The 16,876-nt window shown below is 39.4% G+C and overlaps 1 long non-coding RNA gene across 1 annotated transcript in view; it reads right to left on the bottom strand.

Moving 5' to 3' along the window:
• LOC145877365 (uncharacterized) overlaps window positions 1–15,635 on the bottom strand; it is a 446,358-nt gene extending 430,723 nt beyond the window's left edge. Inside the window, exon 1 of the long non-coding RNA XR_014391671.1 lies at window positions 15,455–15,635. This is a non-coding gene — a long non-coding RNA (uncharacterized LOC145877365). The remainder of the gene's footprint in view (window positions 1–15,454) is intronic.
• Window positions 15,636–16,876: the final 1,241 nt, after the last annotated feature.

Raw genomic sequence — 16,876 nt, forward strand, 5'->3', positions numbered from 1 at the left:
AAACCCTTGTTGGCAATCACAGAGATCAGACGTTTCTTGTAGTTGGCCACCAGGTTTGCACACATCTCAGGAGGGATTTTGTCCCACTCCTCTTTGCAGATCTTCTCCAAGTCATCAAGGTTTCAAGGCTGACGTTTGGTAACTTGAACCTTCATCTCCCTCCACAGATTTTCTATGGGATTAAGGTCTGGAGACTGGCTAGGCCACTCCAGGACTTTAATGTGCTTCTTCTTGAGCCACTCCTTTGTTGCCTTGGCCGTGTGTTTTGGGTCATTGTCATGCTGGAATACCCATCCACAACCCATTTTCAATGCCCTGGCTGAGGGAAGGAGGTTCTCACCCAAGATTTGACGGTACATGGCCCCGTCTATCGTCCCTTTGATGCAGTGAAGTTGTCCTGTCCCCTTAGCAGAAAAACACCCCCAAAGCATAATGTTTCCACCTCCATGTTTGACGGTGGAGATGGTGTTCTTGGGGTCATAGGCAGCATTCCTCCTCCTCCAAACACGGCGAGTTGAGTTGATGTCAAAGAGCTCCATTTTGGTCTCATCTGACCACAACACTTTCACCAGTTGTCCTCTGAGTCATTCAGATGTTCATTGGCAAACTTCAGACGGGCATGTATATATGTATTCTTGAGCAGGGGGACCTTGCGGGCGCTGCAGGATTTCAGTCCTTCACGGCGTAGTGTGTTACCAATTGTTTTCTTGGTGACTATGGTCCCAGCTGCCTTGAGATCATTGACAAGATCCTCCCGTGTAGTTCTGGGCTGATTCCTCACCGTTCTCATGATCATTGCAACTCAACGAGGTGAGATCTTGCATGGAGCCCCAGGCCGAGGGATATTGACAGTTCTTTTGTGTTTCTTCCATTTGCGAATAATCGCACCAAATGTTGTCACCTTCTCACCAAGCTGCTTGGCGATGGTCGTGTAGCCCATTCCAGCCTTGTGTAGGTCTACAATCTTGTCCCTGACATTCTTGGAGAGCTCTTTGGTCTTGGCCATGGTGGAGAGTTTGGAATCTGATTGATTGATTGCTTCTGTGGACAGGTGTCTTTTTTACAGGTAACAAGTTGCGGTTAGGAGCACTCCCTTTAAGAGTGTGCTCCTAATCTTAGCTCGTTACCTGTATAAAAGACACCTGGGAGCCAGAAATCTTTCTGATTGAGAGGGGTTCAAATACTTATTTCCCTCATTAAAATGCTAATCAATTTATAACATTTCTGACATGCGTTTTTCTGGATGTTTTTGTTGTTATTCTGTCTCTCACTGTTCAAATAAACCTACCATTAAAATTATAGACTGATCCTTTCTTTGTCAGTGGGCAAACGTACAAAATCAGCAGGGGATCAAATACTTTTTTCCCCCACTGTATATGGGGCTTTGGTGACAAAACGGATGGCACTGTGATAGACTGCATTCAATTTATTGAGTAGGGTATTGGAGGCTATTTTGTAAATGACATCGCCGAAGTCGAGGATCGGTAGGATGGTCAGTTTTATAAGGGTATGTTTGGCAGCATGAGTGAAGGATGCTATGTTGTGAAATAGGAAGCCAATTCTAGATTTAACTTTGGATTGGAGATGCTTATAGTGAGTCTGGAAGGAGAGTTTACAGTCTAACCAGACACCTAGGTATTTGTAGGTGTCCACATATTCTAAGTCAGAACCGTCCAGAGTAGTGATGCTGGACGGGCGGGCAGGTGCAGGCAGCGATCGGTTGAAGAGCATGCATTTAGTTTTACTTGTATTTAAGAGCAGTTGAGGCCACGGAAGGACAGCTGTATGGCATTGAAGCTCGTCTGGAGTTTAGTTAACACAGTGTCCAAAGAAGGGCCAGAAGTATACAGAATAACTCCAATAACAAAGGGGGTCTGATCTTTGTGCCTCTGTAACTTTCTCATTCATCATCATTCACGATTCATTCATGATTATTCATAATCATGGTAGCATCAACATGAATGTAGAAGTGTTCAGAAAGATCTTCTATTCTTACTGACAACACAAGTGAAGTGACTCCAAAATGACAGGACATTATTCACCGTTCAGTTTCTATTAGGAAAAACATCATCCAAAACACAACCAAAACAAACTGAAAAATGAATTCAACAAGTTTGTAGAATCACAAGCTTGATGTAATCACTGCAGGCATGGAATATGGTACAACCACTAAACTTATGACTACTTTAATACAATATAAGTGAATTTGTCCAAATAATTAAGACTTCTTCAAATGGGAGAACTACGTACAGAAAGTGCTTTAAGTTTTAAACGGTAAAACAGATATGTATGAAAATACCCTAAAATAAAAGGTGACATTCTGTAAGGTCACCTAATATGAAACATCTCAAATCCAAAATGCTGGAGCATAGCACCGAATGTAAAACTGTAAGCTTCACTGTCCAAACACATATGGTGTGGACTATGTGTGCCTGGTAAACACATGTGGATCTGGTGAACAGTTATCACTTGTTGACCAACTACAGGAATACTGACCTCAGAGTCTCCAGTTTACAGTGGGGATTCCCCAGTCCAGCAGAGAGCAGCTTCACTCCTGAATCCTTCAGGTCATTGTTACTCAGGTCCAGCTCTCTCAGGTGTGAGGGGTTTGACTCCAGAGCTGAGACCAGAGAAGCACATCCTTCCTCTGTGACTCCACAGCCTGACAGCCTGTAAAGAGTCAAATCATATTAAAATCACATTGCTATGCTTTGGTGGTGAAAATAGTGGCAGTATAATTTTTCAAAGTTTTTCAGATATTAGTGTCCTGAATCCTTCCATATCTATTCGTAAATTAATGTATCATCATTAAAAATGACAAATGATCAAAGTATTGCCTGCAGATAGAAACATATATAGTACAAATATTTGAGTAGACTGACCAGACCAGTTTAAAAGCAGTATCAGTCAGAAGACAGGCAGTGATGTATCAGATTTAGATTGTGTTGAGTATACAGTCCACACCATATCTATTTTGACAGTGAAGATAACATTTTAAATGTGGCTCTAAACTCCAACATTTTGGATTTCAGATCAAATGTTTCATATGAGGTGACAGTATATAATGTCACCTTTTATTTGAGGGTATTTTAATACATACAGTTGAAGTCAGAAGTTTACATACACCTTAGCCAAATACATTTAAACTCTATTTTTACAATTCCTGACATTTAATCCTAGTAAAAATCCCCTGTCTTAGGTCAGTTAGGATCACCACTTTATTGTAGAATGTGAAATGTCAGAATAATAGTAGAGAGAATGATTAATTTCAGGTTTTATTTCTTTCATCACATTCCCAGTGGGTCAGAAGTTTACATACACTCAATTAGTATTTGGTAGCATTGCCTTTAAATGGTTTAACTTGGGTTAAACGTTTCGGGTAGCCTTCCACAAGGTTCCCACAATAAGTTGGGTGAATTTTGGCCCATTCCTCCTGACAGAGCTGGTGTAACTGAGTCAGGTTTGTAGGCCTCTTGCTCGGACACGCTTTTTCAGTTCTGCCCACAAATTTTCGATAGGATTGAGGTCAGGGCTTTGTGATGGCCACTCCAATACCTTGACTTTGGTGTCCTTAAGCCATTTTGCCACAACTTTGGAAGTATCGTTGGGGTCATTGTCCATTTGGAAGACCCATTTGTGACCAAGCTTTAACTTCCTGACTGATGTCTTGAGATGTTGCATCAATATATCTACGTAATTTTCCTCCCTCATGTAGCCATCTATTTTGTGAAGTGCACCAGTCCCTCCTGCAGCAAAACACCCCCACAACATGATGCTGCCACCCCCGGGCTTCACGGTTGGGATGGTGTTCTTTGGCTTGCAAGCCTCCCCATTTTTCCTCCAAACATAACGATGGTCATTATGGCCAAACAGTTCTTGTATTGTTTCATCTGACCAGAGGACATTTCTCCAAAAAGTACGATATTTGTCCCCATGTGCAGTTGCAAACCGTAGTCTGGCTTTTTTTATGGTGGTTTTGGAGCAGTGGCTTCTTCCTTGCTGAGCAGCCTTTCAGGTTATGTCGATATAGGACTCGTTTTTACTGTGGATATAGATACTTTTGTACCTGTTTCCTCCAACATCTTCACAAGGTCCGTTGCTGTTATTCTGGGATTGATTTGCACCAAAGTAAGTTCATCTCTAGGAGACAGAACGCGTCTCCTTCCTGAGCGGTATGGCGGTTGTGTGGTCCCATGGTGTTAAGAGTTGCGTACTATTGTTTGAACAGATGAACGTGTTACCTTCAGGCGTTTGGAAATTGTTCCCAAGGATGAACCATACTTGTGGAGGTCTACAATTTTTTTTCTGAGATCTTGGCTGATTTATTTTCATTTTCCCATGATGTCAAGCAAAGAGGCACTGAGTTTGAAGGTAGGCCTTGAAATACATCCAAATGATGTCAATTAGCCTACCAGATGCTTCTAAAGCCATAACATAATTTTCTGGAATTTTCCATGCTGTTTAAAGGCACAGTCAACTTAGTGTATGTAAACTTCTGACCCACTGGAATTGTGATACAGTGAATTATAAGTGAAATAATCTGTCTGTAAACAATTGTTTCAAAAATTACTTGTGTCATGCACAAAGTAGATGTCCTAACCGACTTGACAAAACTATATAGTTTGTTAAATATAAATTTGTGGAGAGGTTCAAAAACACGTTTTAATGACTCCAACCTAAGTGTATGTACATTTCCGACTTCAACTGTATGTGATTCACGATTAAAAATTAAATTCTGATGATGCCATGATTAAGAAAAATCATAAATAAATCATGATTCAGAATGAGTGAGAAAGTTACAGAGGCCACAACAGAACATGCTAACCTCTCACCATTACCAATAAGAGAGGATACAACAAAACAGCTAACCTCTCACCATTACCAATAACAGAGGCTACAACAAAACATGCTAACCTCTCACCATTACCAATAACAGAGGCTACAACAAAACAGCTAACCTCTCACCATTACCAATAACAGAAGCTACAACAAAACATGCTAACCTCTCACCATTACCAATAACAGAGGCTACAACAAAACAGCTAACCTCTCACCATTACCAATAACAGAGGCTACAACAAAACATGCTAACCTCTCACCATTACCAATAACAGAGGATACAACAAAACATGCTAACCTCTCACCATTACCATTGACAGAGGCTACAACAAAACATGCTAACCTCTCACCATTACCAATAACAGAGGCTACAAAAAAAACATGCTAACCTCTCACCATTACCATTGACAGAGGCTACAACAAAACATGCTAACCTCTCACCATTACCAATAACAGAGGCTACAAAAAAAACATGCTAACCTCTCACCATTACCAATAACAGAGGCTACAACAAAACATGCTAACCTCTCACCATTACCAATAACAGAGGCTACAACAAAACATGCTAACCTCTCACCAATACCAATAACAGAGACTACAACAAAACATGCTAACCTCTCACCATTACCAATAACAGAGGCTACAACAAAACATGCTAACCTCTCACCATTACCAATAACAGAGGCTACAACAAAACATGCTAACCCCTCACCATTACCAATAACAGAGGGGGTATGATCATTGTGCCGCTGTAACTTTCTCATTCATCATCATTCTTGATTCATTCTTATTCTTACTGACAATACTCCAAAATGACTCCAAAATGACGGGACATTATTCACCAATCAGTTTCTATTAGGAAAAACATAATCCAAATTATAACCAAAACAAACTGCAAATGATTTCAACAAGTTTGTAGAATCACTAGCTTGATGTAATCACTCTAGGCATGGAATATGGGACCAAATACTAAACTTATGACTACTTTAATACAATATAAGTGAATTTGTCCAAATAATTAAGACTTCTTCAAATGGGAGAACTATAGTGCCTTGCAAAAGTATTCATCTCCCTTGGCGTTTTTCCATTTTGTTGCATTACAACATGTCATTTAAATTGATTTGATTTGGATTTCATGTAATGGACAAACACAAAATAGTCCAAATTGGTCAAGAGAAAAAAATAAATAATGACTTGTTTAAAAAATAAAGTTAAAAACAGAAAAGTGGTGCGTGCATATGTATTCACCCCCTTTGCTATGAAGCCCATAAATAATATCTGGTGCAACCAATTACCTTCAGAAGTCACATCATTAGTTAAATAAACTCCACATGTGTGCAATCTAAGTGTCACATGATCTGTCATATGATCTCATTATATATACACCTGTTCTGAAAGGCCCCAGAATCTACAACACCACTAAGCAAGGGGCACCACCAAGCAAGCGGTACCATGAAGACCAAGGAGCTCTCCAAACAGGTCAGGGACAAAGTTGTGGAGAAGTACAGATCAGGGTTGGGTTATAAAACAATATCAGAAACATTGAACATCCCACGGAGCGCCATTAAATCCATTATTAAAAAATGGAAAGAATATGGCACCACAACAAACCTACCAAGAGAAGGCCGCCCACCAAAACTCACAGACCAGGCAAGGGGGGCATTAACCTGTTTAGGATAGGGGGCAGTATTTTCACGGCCGGATAAAAAACGTACCCGATTTAATCTGGTTATTACTCCTGCCCAGAAACTAGAATATGCATATAATTAGTAGATGTAGATAGAAAACACCCTAAAGTTTCTAAAACTGTTTGAATGGTGTCTTGTCCTTCTATAGCCTCTTTATGGAAAATAGAGGATCTCTGCTGTAACGTGACACTTTCTAAGGCTCCCATATGCTCTCAGAAGGTGCCAGAATGTTGAATGATGACTCTGCAGTCCCTGGGCGAAAAACAGTAGAGCATTTGGAAAGTGGTTGCTCTGAGAACAATGACACGGGTGCGCGCGTGCATGTGAAGACTCCATTTTCAACTTTCAGTGTTTGAACGAAAACAAGTTCTCCCGGTCGGAATATTATCGCTATTTTACAAGAAAAATCGCATAAAAATTGATTTTAAACAGCGTTTGACATGCTTCGAAATACGGTAATGGAATATTTGGTATTTTTTTGTCACGATACGCGCCGGCGCGACACCCTTCGGATAGTGTCTTGAACGCAAGAACAAAACGCAGCAATTTGGATATAACTATGGATTATTTGGAACCAAAACAACATTGGGTGTTGAAGTAGAAGTCCTGGGAGTGCATTCTGAAGAAGAACAGCAAAGGTAATCACATTTTTCTTATAGTACATATGAGTTTGGTGAGTGCCAAACTTGGTGCGTGTCAAAACATCTAGCCATGATGGCCGGGCTATCTACTCAGAATATTGCAAAATGTGCTTTCACCGAAAAGCTATTTTAAAATCGGTCACCACGATTGCATAAAGGAGTTCTGTATCTATAATTCTTAAAATAATTGTATGTTTTCTGTGAACGTTTATCGTGAGTAATTTAGTAAATTCACCGGAAGTGTTCGGTGGGTATGCTAGTTCTGAACGTCACATGCTAATGTAAAAAGCTGTTTTTTGATATAAATATGAACTTGATTGAACAAACCATGCATGTATTGTATAACATAATGTTCTAGGAGTGTCATCTGATGAAGATCATCAAAGGTTAGTGCTGCATTTAGCTGTGTTTTTGTTTTTGTGACATTATATGATAGCTTGAAAAATGGGTGTGTGATTATTTCTGGCTGGGTACTCTCCTGACATAATCTAATGTTTTGCTTTCGTTGTAAAGCCTTTTTGAAATCGGACAATGTGGTTAGATAAAGGAGAGTCTTGTCTTTAAAATGATGTAAAATAGTCATATGTTTGAAAAATTGACGTTTTTGGATTTTTGAGGAGTTTGTAATTCGCGCCACGCTCTATCATTGGATATTGGCGAGGCGTTCCGCTAGCTGCACATCTAGATGTAAGAGGTTAATCAGAGAGGCAAAGATAACCCTGAAGGAGCTGCAATGCTACACAGCAGAGATTTGAGTATCTGTCCATAGGACCACTTTAAGCCATACACTACACAGAGCTGGGTTTTATGGAAGAGTGGCCAGAAAAAAAGCCATTGCTTAACCTCTTGACGGTCGCCTAGGATAGGGGGCGCTACAGCGATTTTTGAAAAAAATTCGTGCCCATTTTAAACGGCCTCCTACTCAAACTGAGAAGCTAGGATATGCATATAATTAATACTTGTGGATAGAAAACACCCTAAAGTTTCTAAAACTGTTTGAATGGTGTCTGTGAGTATAACAGAACTCATATGGCAGTCAAAACCCCGAGACCGATCGTAACAGGATGTGGAATTCTGAATTGCGCACTCAACTTCAGCACCTTGCCTATAAATCACACCGTGAGCAATGGTTCATTGAGCACTTCCTATTGCTTCCACTAGATGTCCCCAGTCTTTACAAAGTGATTTGAGCCTTCTACTGTGAAAACTGAATGAATGAAACGCAGTGGAACGTGGTCACATGAGGAGGGCCATCACCATTATGACGCCGGCGCCCCTGGCTACCCTCCCCTTTCGAAACGTTTTGAAACACAATGCAATGCAATCGTCCCCCTTGAATCTTATTGGAGCTCTGGTTGAAAAAGTCCCTAAAGATTTATGTTATACAACGTTTGACATGTTTGAACGAACCTAAATAAGAAAAAAATGCATTTTGTTGAGAGAGAAGTCCCGCAGCCGACGGCAGTTTTGGAGCAGCCTTCAGAACGCGCTAACAAGAACAAGCTATTTGGACGTAAAGGATTAACTTTTTCGAACGAAAATACATTTGTTGTGGACCTGGGATACCTGGAAGTGCTTTCTGATAAAGATAATCAAAGGTAAGGGATTATTGACAATACTATACAAGAGTAGATTTGATATGTGATTGTTCCAAGATGGCGCTGACCTGTAACGGTAGCCAATTTTTCTGAGTATCGCATCCCCTTTTATCGCAAAGTGTGATTACCCAGTAAAGTTATTTTTAAATCTGGCATTACAGGTGCTTTCAAGAGATATTCATCTATAAATCTTAGAATGACAATATTACATTTTAAAAATGTTTTCGAATAGTAATTTAGTAAATTGTAGCGCTGTTTCACCGGATGCATTTGAGGGAAAATAGTTAGTCAACGTTACACGCCGATGTAAAATGCTGTTTTTATATATAAATATGAACTTTATCGAACAAAATAATGCATGTATTGTGTAACATGATGTTCTAGGTGTGTCATCTGATGAAGATTGTCAAAGGTTAGTGCTGCATTTAGCTGTTTTTTTGGTTATTTGTGATGCATGCGGTTGGTCGGAAAATGGCTATGTGGCTACTTTTACGATATACTCCTCTAACATAATCTAATGTTTTGCTTTTGCTGTAAAGCCTTTTTGAATTCGGACAACGTGGTTCAATTCAGGAGAGGTGTATCTATAAAACGATATAACATAGTCCTTTATTTGAAAAAATAAAATAATAATACATTTTGTTATGCTAATAGGGATAGGATTTTTCGCTGGATGTCCGTCCCGTATGAGCCCGACCAGGGGTTAAAGAAAAAAATAAGCAAACATGTTTGGTGTTCACCAAAAGGCATGTGGGAGACTCCCCAAACATATGGAAGAAGGTACTCTGGTCAGATGAGACTAAAATTCAGCTTTTTGGCCATCAAGGAAAACGCTATGTCTGGCGCAAACCCAACACCTCTCATCACCCCGAGAACACCATCCCCACAGTGAAGCATGGTGGTGGCAGCATCATGCTGTGGGGATGTTTTTCATCGGCAGGGACTGGGAAACTGTGAATAGTTATGCATGCTCAAGTTATTTTTCTTATTTCTTTTTTTTTTCACAACAAAAAATATTCTGTATCTTCAAAGTGGTAGGCATGTTGTGTACATCAAATGATACAGACCCCCCAAAAATCTATTTTAATTACAGGTTGTTTTATTTTATTTATTTCACCTTTATTTAACCAAGTAGGCAACAAAATAGGAAAATGCCAAGGGGGTGAATACTTTTGCAAGCCACTGTATATACATACAATTCTTTCATTTCTAAACGGTAAAACATGAATACTCTCAAAAAAAAGGTGACATTCTGTACTGACACATAATACGAAACATTCTATATCAAATCCACAATTCTGGAGCATAGCACCACATTTAAAACTGTAAGCTTCACTGTCCAAACACATATGGTGTGGACTATGTGTGCCTGGTAAACACATGTGGATCTGGTGAACAGTTATCACTTGTTGACCAACGACAGGAATACTGACCTCAGAGTCTCCAGTTTACAGGGGGGATTATCCAGTCCAGCAGAGAGCAGCTTCACTCCTGAATCCTTCAGGTCATTGTTACTCAGGTCCAGCTCTCTCAGGTGTGAGGGGTTTGACGTCAGAGCTGAGACCAGAGAAGCACAGCCTTCCTCTGTGACTCCACAGCCTGACAGCCTGCAAAGAGATCATCATGACTTCACAAACACCCGGTTAAATTAACAAGTAGTGTAGAAGGACAATGGCAGATTCATTTGGTTTATTCTCTCAAACAGCATATAGATTCATCATCCGTCTCCTAGAATTGTATGGTCATATTGTTATATGTGAAAATCAAAGCATTTATTCAATATGTTATTCAACATAATATTATATACATATTATAATACATATTTTTATCTAAACAGAATATTTCTTCCTGATGATTAGTTCTTATATGTCATTTTATTTACTCACAGAACAGCCCTGGAGGCTTTGACCACTGGCAGCAGCCTCAGAAGACCTTCCTCTGATCTGGAGTATTTCTTCAGGTCAAACACATCCAGCTCCTTTTCTGAAGTCAGCAACACAAAGACCAGAGCTGACCACTTTGCAGGTGACAGGTAGACTCTAGTGAGACTTCCTGAACTCAGGTAGCTTTGGATCTCCTCCACTAGAGAATGGTCATTCAGTTCATTCAGACAGTGGAACAGATTGATGCTCCTCTCTGGAGAGGGATTCTCCCTGATCTTCTCCTTGATGTACTTGACTGTCTCTTCATGGCTCTGTGAGCTGCTTCTTGTCTTTGTCAGTAGACCTCGTAAGTGCTTCTGATTGGACTCCAGTGAGAGGCCCAGAAGGAAGCGGAGGAAAAGGTCCAGGTTTCCTGTCTCACTTTGTAAGGCTTTATCCACAGCACTCTTGTAGACAGTAACTTCAGGCTTGTCTTGTGTTTGCAGTTTGTCCATTAGATTCTCATTGTTGTTGATGAATGAGAGGAACACATACACAGCAGCCAGAAACTCCTGAATGCTCAGATGCACGAAGCAGTACACCTTGACCTGGTACAGCCCACATTCCTCTTTAAAGAGCTGTGTGCACAATCCTGAGTACACTGAGGCTTCACTGACATCAATGCCAGCCTCTTTCAGGTCTTCTTCATAGAAAATCAGATTGCCATTCACAAGCTGTTGAAAAGCCAGTTTTCCCAGTGACAGAATGCTCTCTTTATTCCAGTGTGGACCTGTCTCTTCTTTCCCAAGATACTTTTCATTCTTCTGTTTGGTATAAAACTCCACAAGGTGTGTGTACATCTGTCAGAGTCTTGGGCATCTCTTCTCTCTTATGTTTCAGCATGTGTTCGAGGACTGTTGCAGAAATCCAACAGAAGACTGGAATGTGGCACATGATGTGGAGGCTCCTTGATGTCTTTATGTGTGAGATGATTCTGTTGGCCAGGTCCTCATCACTGAATCTCTTTCTGAAGTACTCCTCCTTCTGTGGGTCATTGAACCCTCGTACCTCTGTTACCTGGTCAACACACCCTGAAGGGATCTTATTGGCTGCTGCAGGTCGGGTAGTTATCCAGAGGAGAGCAGAGGGAAGCAGATTTCCCTTGATGAGATTTGTCAGCAGAACATCCACTGAGGTTGACTCTGTGACGTCACAACAGATCTTGTTCTTCTGGAAGTCTAGGGGCAGTCGGCACTCATCCAGACCATCAAAGATGAACACAACTTTGTATTTGTCGTAGTTAGAGATTCTTGATTGTTTGGTTTCCATTGAGAAGTGATTAAGAAGTTCAATCAAAGTGTGTTTGTCCCCTTTCATCAAATTCAGCTCCCGAAAAGGGAATGAAAACACAAATTGAACATCCCGATTGGCTTTTCCTTCAGCCCAGTCCAGAATGAACTTCTGCACAGAGACTGTTTTTCCAATGCCAGCGACTCCCTTTGTCAGCACAGTTCTGATAAGTTTGTCTTGTCCAGTTAAGGGTTTGAAGATGTCGTTACATTTGATTGCAGTCTCTGGTCTTGCTTGTTTCCTGGTTGTTGTCTCAATCTGTCTCAGCTCATGTTCATTATTGACCTGTCCTGTTCCACCCTCTGTGATGTAGAGCTCTGTGTAGATCTGATTGAGAAGTGTTGGGTTTCCTTGTTTAGCGATCCCCTCAAATACACATTGAAACTTCTTCTTTAGATTAGATTTGAGTTCACGTTGGCAAATCACAGCAGGATCATCTGAATCTAGAAATAACACAGAGGATATTAATATTATGTCTGTTTTAATGTCTACAGTATTGTAGGACTGTTATAACATTTTAAATTATAATCATTTATTCTCTTAACTGTCTGTATAAATGTGTAAATGTTTTCATAATGCATTACAGACTGGTGTGACTGATTATAATATTATTGGTGTTATTGATGGTATTATTAATGTTGTCTCTCTGTCTCTGTCTCTCTCTCTAAATTAATCAACACATCCCTTCTGCTACTTGATGAGGTGTTGTGTTAAGGCTGCTACAATATCTTGAGTTACACACCTACTTTAGCTGGACTTTAGCCACAGCTTTTAAATGTTATAAAACAGCATTCAACATGAGGCAGACAGATCTTACATTTCTCCAGTGTCTCAGCAAGCTCCTTCTGGTTCATTTTCCTCAGGACGTGCAGTGTGATCTTCAGAGCCCCCTCTCTGGCACTGCTCTCCTGCTTCTCATCTTCAGCATCCACCACTTCCTTATCCTGCTTCTGACTCTCAAAGCCTTCTGGGAGTTCTGGACTAAGAATCCTCTTGAACATCTTCAGCTCGTTCTTCACAAATGTCATCATTTTCTCTTCAAGCAACTAAAATAAATCAAGTAAATAAGTTAAGCAAGAGAAAAAATGCTTTCTCATTAACACAATAATGATTAATTGACAGATCAACTTTACTTGAGGTAAACAAAAACAAATGTACATAACAGGACCACATACACTGAATATAGAGTCCAGGTCTGTTTGATGACTCTGGGAAGACTGACCACTGAGAATCTCTGACTCTGATCTCTCCTGTTGGTTTCTGTGGACAAAACATGAGATTACATCTCCTCATCCAGGGAGTACACACACACACACACACACACACACACACACACACACACACACACACACACACACACACACACACACACACACACACACACACACACACAGTTTTAGGACTATGAAAATGGGAGAGGAGAAATGACTAGAGACAGTGTTGTTTAACTCACTGACCATGACCCATGAGTTCTTCTTACCTTTGTTCAGTAGAAAAGTCTCCCTCTCTAAAGTTTATAGGTGTACCCATAGACCGGTCACTCTTCATGGACACACAGCTGGGAACAGGGGAGGCTGGTCTCTCCTGCTTGATTGGTCTTCAACACAACAGAGACAAACATTACATCTCTCATCTACTCTGAGCTCAGATGGGAAACATAAGAAGAGTTTTATTCCAAAACACAACATATCACTTTACAGAAATGTTCGTAAATTTGCCTTTATAGTTTAAAGAAATTATGAAAGAGATTGGTGTGTTGTTTCACTATCTAATCATGGCATGGTGTATCTCAGGAGTTAACACACTCAGGTCAGGGAGAGTTGGAGAGGCAGGTTTATGGTTCCCCCCCCTAGACTCTCAGGAGTTAACACACTCAGGTCAGGGAGAGATGGAGAGGCAGGTTTATGGTTCCCCCCTAGACTCTCAGGAGTTAACACACTCAGGTCAGGGAGAGATGGAGAGGCAGGTTTATGGTTCCCCCCCTAGACTCTCAGGAGTTAACACACTCAGGTCAGGGAGAGTAGGAGAGGCAGGTTTATGGTTCCCCCCTAGACTCTCAGGAGTTAACACACTCAGGTCAGGGAGAGTTGGAGAGGTTAGGACCTCTATAGGTTAAGACCTCTGGGACTAAACATACTATAGTCCTTCTATAGGTTAAGACCTCTGGGACTAAACATACTATAGTCCTTCTATAGGTTAAGACCTCTGGGGACTGAAGTATCCATAACATACTATAGTCCTTCTATAGGTTAAGACCTCTGGGACTAAACATACTATAGTCCTTCTATAGGTTAAGACCTCTGGGACTAAAGATACTATAGTCCTTCTATAGGTTAAGACCTCTGGGACTAAACAAACTGTAGTCCTTCTATAGGTTAAGACCTCTGGGCACACACACACACACACACACACACACACACACACACACACACACACACACACACACACACACACACACACACACACACACACACACACACACACACACACACGCAGGGAGGGAACGTTGTGTTTGTTTAATATTGTTTTAGGACTATGAAAATGGACTAAAGGATTAGCCTATGGATTATGAAAACAACCAATATAAAGAGAGAGAAGAAATGACTAGAGACAGTGTTGTTTAACTCACTGACCATGACCCATGAGTTCTTCTTACCTTTGTTCAGTAGAAAAGTCTCCCTCTCTAAACATTATAGGTTGACCCATAGACTGGTCACTCTTCATGGACACACAGCTGGGAACAGGGGAGGCTGGTCTCTCCTGCTTGATTGGGCTTCAACAGAACAGAGACAAACATTACATCTCTCATCTACTCTGATCTCAGATGGGAAACATAAGAAGAGTTCCAAAACGCAACATATCACTTTACAGAAATGAGCTTTTATTGTTTAAAGAAATTATGTATTAATTATTACATCTCTCACAGACAAGGATTTGTTTAAAATCTATCACTTGATGGTTTCATTTCAGAGAGACAAAAATCATGTTTTTTTTGCAAAATGCTATATATCTCCCTCACTCTCAAATGTGACCGACCGGCTCATTTTGGTAATTAACTAAATAACTACATATATAGTGATTTTGGTTTATGTCAGTTTAATTGTTTGTTATGGTATAAGTTGTTATTTTATGATTGTAAGTGATACAATTAACTAGTAATTCTCAGTAATTACTACTTTAGTAAGGAATAACACATTTTTTCAGCACTACTGCAGTTGCTAAATAATTCCAATAGATGGGAACATAAGACCACAAATGACATTTCAGAATATAAGTTTAGTTTTCTCCCTGGATACACCACCACTCCCCGCGCTTCCTGCAGAACCCCTGCAGTACCTCCACAGACCCCGGATTGAGAACCCCTGATTTAGCAGATGCTCTTATCCAGAGAGATTTACAGTAAGTGCATTTACCTTAAGATAGCTATTTATTTAGGAAATAAACTAAATCAATTCTTCATAAAATTGTCATCTTACCTCTTAGCTTTGGTGTCATGTCCCCCAGAGAGACGCATTTTGGAGGCAGGGGCCCCCTCCTCTCTCTCCCCAGAGAGACTCATTTTAGAGGCAGGGCCCCCCTCCTCTCTCTCCCCAGAGAGACTCATTTTAGAGGCAGGGCCCCCCTCCTCTCTCTCCCCAGAGAGACTCATTTTAGAGCACTGACCCCTGTAAACAGAGATCCAGCATGTTGGTTGTGGTTAACACAGTGACAACTAAACAGAGATCCAGCATGTTGGTTGTGGTTAACACAGTAACAACTAAACAGAGATCCAGCATGTTGGTTAACACAGTGACAACTAAACAGAGATCCAGCATGTTGGTTGTGGTTAACACAGTGACAACTAAACAGAGATCCAACATGTTGGTTGTGGTTAACACAGTGACAACTAGTTCTTGACTGTCAATTGTTCTCATGTATTCATTATCTCTTTGAGAAATAAGCATTTACTAACAGACATAGAAACATTCAGGTGATTAAAAGCATCACATTAACATGTTGTTGTGACATTTCATCTCCATGGTAACTGTCAATAATAATAATAAGTCACTGTTTGTTAAGGTAGTCATAGACAGTACAACAACAATAACAATAATAATAATAATAATAATAATAATAATAATAATAATAATAAGTGACTGTTTGTTAAGGTAGTTACAGACAGTACAGCAACAATAATAATAATAATAATAATAATAAGTCACTGTTTGTTTAGGTAGTTATAGACAGAACAACAACAATAATAATAACAATAACAATAATAATAATAATAATAATAATAAGTCACTGTTTTGTTAAGGTAGTTATAGACAGTACAGCAACAATAACAATAATAATAATAATAATAATAATAATAATAATAATAATAATAATAATACTAATACTGATAATAATAAGTCACTGTTTGTTAAGGTAGTTCTAGACAGAAGAGCAACAATAATAATAATAATAATAATAATAATAATAATAATAATAATAATAATAATACTGATAATAATAAGTCACTGTTTGTTAAGGTAGTTCTAGACAGAACAGCAACAATAATAATAATAATAATAATAATAATAATAATAATAATAAGTTACTGTTTGTTAAGGTAGTTATAGACAGTACAGCAACAATAATAATAATAATAATAATAATAATAATATGTCACTGTTTGTTAAGGTAGTTATAGACAGTTCAGCAACAATAATAATAATAATAATAATAATAATAATAATACGTCACTGTTTGTTAAGGTAGTTATAGACAGAACAACAACAATAACAACATTAATAATAATAATAATAATAATAGTAATAATAATAAGTGACTGTTTGTTATGGTATTTCTACACAGTACAGCAACAATAATAATAATAATAATAATAATAATAATAATAATAATAATAATAAGTC

Source organism: Salmo salar, unplaced genomic scaffold, assembly GCF_965601325.2.
Source record: "Salmo salar unplaced genomic scaffold, fSalSal1 ptg000974l, whole genome shotgun sequence".
Classification (NCBI taxonomy): domain Eukaryota; kingdom Metazoa; phylum Chordata; class Actinopteri; order Salmoniformes; family Salmonidae; genus Salmo; species Salmo salar.